Below are 6,563 nucleotides of genomic sequence, written 5' to 3'. Positions count from 1 at the left end.
GGGGGTCAGCAGGGGGGTCAGGCCAGGGTCACCCCCGTCTGAGCAGTGTGTGCGTGTGTCAGTGTGGTTTGATCTGAGTGTGTGGACTGAAGCCTGACCACCACTTCCAGAGCTCACTGGCAGGCAGAAGTGAATAAGATTGATGGTGTTGATTCATAGGACGAATTCATTGCTCCCACTGAATCCGTAGAGAATAAATATATCCACAGAAATTATGAAGCAAGGGACCAAAATGAGCAGCTCACATTTCATATTCCTCTTTCACTCTTTCTCTTTGTTTGTCCCTCTATCTCTCTCTTTTTTTCTCTTTGTCTCTCTCTGGTGTGGGGACAGCTGCTGGCTACATGAAAACCATTCATCATTGCATCTTTACTATAAAATTATTGACAGAGAGGAGGCTGAGGAGCTATATTGGCTAGCTTTTACAAGGTTGGACAAAGGGAAAAGTCACCTGTGAAAACATAATGAGATCTACGAAGCAAAAACAAAAGGCAAATGTTTTTGGGTTGCTGCGGATGCCTATAGCTAAAAAGTAGAGCAAAAGATATTTCCACCACAACAGACAAAGTCGAATGGGCAAATAAAGTGATCAAAGGTGTTCACCATTTGCCCATGAACGTTCCACTGCGAAACCCCACCTCTTTCCTCTTCCTCTCACTCTACACATTGCCATCTCCATCTGTTAGCCCATTGCACTCATCCGTCCACTACCCCCCTCTTATTCGTTTCCTCTCCTCCTATGCTCCTCTCTGGCCTTCCTACCCTCAGGGAGGTAAGGTGATCTCCCTGTGCTGGTGTAAGTGACTGGTATTAGTCTCCTTCTCTGTCTGTCTGTTTGATCCTGGTACTAATGACTCCACAGGGACTGGGGTCTGATAATGGGAAATCAATATAGAGAATAGCGCTCTGGAGTGGCCTCACTTAGCTCTCGCTCTTTCACGCCTCACAGCAAAGTGCCTCTGTGTATCCTTGTGTGTGTACGTGTGTGGAGGGCTGCAGTAGTGTGCGTGTGTGTGTGTGTGTGTGTGTGTGTGTGTGTGTGTGTGTGTGTGTGTGTGTGTGTGTGTGTGTGTGCGCGTGTTTACTGAGGAAATCTGTTTATGGGTTTAAATATAGATGTATTTTTGAGTGCATGTACATGCACAAAGCATATAAAAGATTTTGTACTTGTCCCTTTTTAATTCAAATGAAAGATTCTCTAAACCACACAAGTTCTGCAGCCTTTGAAACATTCTCATTCCACATTGGATCAAAGCTAAAAAATTTTAGAGTCATTCAGCAGGGAAACGTTGTATATAATGTATCTGAGTGTGTGTGTCTAATCGGTCACACTACGCCTGGGGCAAGACAGGTGGGGCTGGTGGCATGAGGCTGGCGCCCCCACCCCCCTCCCCCACACCCACCCTGAGGGGCCAGAAGGCCCAGCAAAGCAGGGTGCTGGAGTAGCTCCCTCTGCCAGGTACCAGAGCACTATGGCTGGTGGCAGCTGGTCCTCTGTCCCTCCCTCCCCTGCTCCCCTGCTCCCCTGCGTGAGCACCCCGCGGGCAGGCAACAGGAGGGGTGAGGAGGTCAAGAGGCAGGAGAGAACGGGCGGAACAGCGGCGACATGCAGCATAATCGGCTTTTATGAAGTGGAGAGAACACAGACAGAGGGAGATGGGAAACGCTGCTTTGACACAATGCAGCTGACTACAAGCAGTAATGAATTAACACATTAGTGCCACGACCAGGGGTGTTCAAGACCACTCAGCTGCTCTTAAGCACAAGCCTATCCTGGCACATTCTCTCTCAGACATGCACATATAAATCAGTCATTAAAAAAAACACATACGCACACACACTCACTTATTAATTGCATCAGTCACTTTGTCAATGGCAGATCTCTTTGAAAGCTATTGAGTGTGATGAGAGACTAAAAAGCAGGGAAACTTTTACTTAGCCTTCAGCTCATATCTAACATAGGTCAACTTCCAAATGTGCGCGCACACACACACACACACACACACACACACACACACACACACACACACACACACACACACACACACACACACACAAAGACAAGACTATGCTTTGAGAATCCTCTTGTCCAAACTCAAGCCATGTGTTCAATTATCATCAGCCTCAAATGACCCCCACCCCCCAATAATGCTTTAACTCTTTCTCTCACATCTAAGTCTTAGCCATCCACCCATCCATCCTGTTTTTTTGCTCTTGTCCATCCCTATAATCCATGTCTGTGTGGTTACTTACTTCCCTTTCTCACTCTTTTCCTCCTCTCCCTCCACCTCTCCCTCCCCGACTTTTAACCAGCGTGAAGAGGCAGCCATGCATTCAACCATCAGACAGGCTAACATGGTCTACGCACACACACACACACACACACACACACATGCACACACAGCCAAAGCGCATTGTTCTTCAAGTTTAGCAAATATTCAACATTCACTGTAACAAATACCATCCCTATCAGGGAATCTTTTTGCAGTTAAATGTGAACCCTGCTACATGCTAAAAAAAATAAATAAATAAACTTCTGTCTCATCTATATACAGAAAAATTCCCCCCACATTTTTATAATCAACTTCTACAACATTTAAAAGGCAAAAGGTTTGCTGTCATCTGTCTTTTAGGGTAATGTAAAATAGATTTCCTCCAATAAAAAGAACCTTTTGGGATTACGACCTTCATATTTGGTCATTAAAATCCTTTAATATCTACCAGGCCATATAACTGACATTTACTGTGACATTTTCCATGGTTTATCTGCTTTTTAAGTGTCTTGCAGATAAGTGTGTCCACACAGGAGCACAGAGCAGTGTTCCTGTGACAGCCCAGGGATGAGGATGGTCCTGTCTGCGTCCCTGATGGGGGATCCCATTGCTCTCTTCTCATCCAACAATCCCACTGAGCATGTCAATATGAAACACTATCCCCCCACACACTGGGGCCATGCAATCCCCCCCGTTACAGATAAAACGGGCTTATGCGGCATCTGTGAGGAAAAAGACGCATGGCGTGGGTATGGAGAAAAGTGTAAATTAGACTAAATCAAGTCTCCAAACAGTAAAACACATTTTCACTATATTGCGCTCAATGTAAGCGTGATTTACTACACGACTTCTGGTGTATGTGCGCTGAGGAAAAGCGGGCCGTAAAGCTTTGTTTACCCAACTTTAGAAAAATCCACAGCCTTGTAAATGTTGTCAGATGGCCAATGCCAGTGTCTTTCAGCTTAATACCACCTATATTAAATAGTTTAAATATTTCATAAGGGCGGTTTTTAGAGCGAGGGAGGGGAAATCGTTAGCTGCGGTAAAGTTTCATTAACTGGTCCCCATTTCGCTGCGAGGCAAACTCATCTCCTCTTATTGTAATAAAACAATCTCTCTCTTTCTCTGGGTTCTGCTCTCCACTCATCTCCCTCTCTCTCTCTCGCCTCTCTCCTTCTCTTTTACATCATAATAATACACTACATCCCCTTTAAATGCACTATTACTTACCGCTGCCTTTTCATATTGTAACATCACGGGCACTTTAGCGACAATATAAAAGCGTGTCATTCATTATTCAGAAGCAGCCGGCCTCGTCCCCCTTTTAAAAAGTCAGGCGCGCTGCTGAAATTGATAACGGCGAAGAGACGCGCAATAAAAACGCAGCCCCCGGGTACCGAGCTGCAGCCCAGACCCCCGATTATGCAGATCAAGTGGTAATTTCTCAAACAAATCGCACTCTTTCACTCTTTTGTTGTCGTTTCTTTTTTGGACTTTTGGAATCAGGGTGTCAGCTTTATATTGCCTGTGGAGAAGAAAAAAAATGAGGATTGATGTGCATCTTAATTGTACCGGCGGTAGGGTTTTCGGAAACAGTGCCTAAATATTTAAGTCTAAACGAGGCTGTTTTTTTGTAAAATGGACTCTTAGTATAATTAAAAAAAAATGCTGTATCCACAACCCAATGAAAAGGTCCGACACTTTTTTTTCAGCATTCACACGATCAATAAATTTATAAACTTGGCAGAAAGCGGCCCGGGTCTTCTCTTGGTGTGTTTTTGGATAACCCTTGTCACCGTGGAATCCCGGAAGGTCAGGGATAATGTGTCATAATCAATCATAATCATTGGATTACACCAGATTACTAACACCCAACATCTGCAACCAGTGAGACCCCTTCTGCTCTGTACAGGCTGGAGGGACTGCCTTCATTCTGTGTTGGAGTCAGGATAAATGCAATAATTATTAATTTTCATGAAACAGTTATTCAGCAGTTATTGTAATCTAGGTGTGACTCATCCCATAAAAAAGTGTCCGTGCAATTAAAAGAAGTTGAATGTGTATTATGTTCTATTCACAACTCCGCCATAAGAGAATTATCTTTGCAAATGTCGTCAAGAGAAACATAAAAATGTCTGAAATGATGACAGCTATAACAGACCAATTCTCCCCCATCAAAAGCCACCGGTGAGCTCACATATGGCAGGGTGAACCAGCCAACACTCTGAGTCTGTCCATATTGCCAAACAATCACCTCGGGCCTTGTCCCATCTTATATTGCTTCATAAGACTTTATTGTGGAGGGCGAGATGTGGATCCTTTTAAAAAAAAAAAAATTATATATATATATATATATATATATATATATATATATATATATATATATATATATATATATATATATATATATATATATATATATATATATATATATATATATGTACTGTACCTGCTACAGTTTCTTTGCATTTCCATTTGATTTTATAAATTATGACATCACAAACTCGAGTTTAACTATTTAAATGTATTTAACTTATTTCACAGAGTTTAAGGTTAAATACCTAGCTATTAAATACATTTAGACTGCAGATTCTTAAATGACTGATTATGATTGAAAACCACTAACAGATTGATTATAATGGTTAATACTGCGCACAAAAAATCCAAGAAAATAATATAGTCTATATAGTATTAAATAAAGTATTTAAATAATTTAATTCAGGAATTAAAATACAGTAATTCCAAACCAATGACGGATTAAATGGCTGAACAAACGCCAACGATTATAAACCACCTTGTCAATAAATGAGTATGTTGGGTAGCTACTAGTTTGTTAAAGTCCTGTAATGTGATAGCCTAAAAAGCCACCTGCCGCATCCCAACCCCATGCGCATTTGTCTGTCCGTGAGACAAGTTAGTGAAAATGTGATTACCCGGTCACTTTGGGCGCCTGTTACATTGAATCTGAGCGGTTAGCAGCTTCCAGAGTCCGGACACTTTATCTGAAGTAGCCCGTGGCTTTCCCTTGTCAGGTCATTTAATGTGGCACTGGCTACCAGGAACAAATAAGGCCGCGTATTGCTTTGCCAAGCTCAATAGGTGCTGGTGATTCTGCCAACGTTCAATACGGCTGCTGTCTTTTTCTTGTTTTAAAGAGCTGCATGATGCGTGTCATGTCATGAATTGGATGTGCGTAATTACGCACCGGAGTGCTAATAAAAAGGATTTGGAGTGTTTATTCGGCTCACATAAGCTCACATTACTTGCTATGTTTAATATAAACGTTGAACTAGAGTATAATGTAAATGTTTTGATATTATTTTATCTGAAACTTCATAACTAAATATTTAGAAAATATGATCATGGCTTCTCTGTATTCGGCAATAATGTGCTAAGATTCGAATTTTAAATGTGACACCTTACGGACACCGATTTTCTTTTTACTGGTTCTTTTTACTGACATTGTATCCACCTGCCACAGTGTAAGGGAATACTTAAAAAAAATGAAAATAATAATAATAATTACTAACTCTTTGTATTTGATTATATGGCTACATACGAAATGGATGATTTAAATTTAAAGAAATACAAACTGAGAATGTACCTTCTTTCTTTTGGTGAGTTATTTAGAACGTGAAGATTATTTATCGGGGATTATATCACAAAGTTTTCCTAATAGCTTTCAGCCAGTTTTCGTGTGAACTTATTATTCTTGCACATTCCACATGTGTCAAGAAATGACAGAAGCAGTAAGAGGAAAAATGATTCGCACTTTGTGTCTAGCCTGAAAAGTGGGGATGAGCAGAATCTCCAATTCGTCAGACTTCAGGGTATGCAAAAAGTTTTTCGTTATTTACTCCAAAACTTGAAACGAATGGGGATTTTTTTTTCAGCATATATTTCTGGATACAAGCAGAACATTGACAGGTAAATGACAAAACGTTATTCGGCTGAAATGCCGTCGCCAAACAACAGTGAACATTGGTCCTTCCCCCCCGGGTCCGATTTTTTCGATATTCCATTTACATTTTCATGGAGTTATTGCTTGCTCCCTGCTCTCTATTAGAATTACAAGAAACGCCAAATGAAATACTGACTCACTCAGACAGCATCGAGATGCCATATCTTACCATATATATAACACGCTGACGCCCGTGGTTATGTGAAATCTTGATTATTGTGCCAAATCGTGGGCCTACCCCCACTGACATTCAATCAGTCATTCCAGTGCCAGCCAATGAAAGGTGGAGAAGGATGGAGGAGGACGGAGCTGCTAGACGGAGCGTTTTG

The sequence above is a fragment of the Archocentrus centrarchus genome, chromosome 10 (genome assembly GCF_007364275.1).
Source record: "Archocentrus centrarchus isolate MPI-CPG fArcCen1 chromosome 10, fArcCen1, whole genome shotgun sequence".
NCBI lineage: Eukaryota > Metazoa > Chordata > Actinopteri > Cichliformes > Cichlidae > Archocentrus > Archocentrus centrarchus.
The sequence above is the reverse complement of the archived record's forward strand: the minus strand, read 5'-3'. Positions refer to the sequence as shown.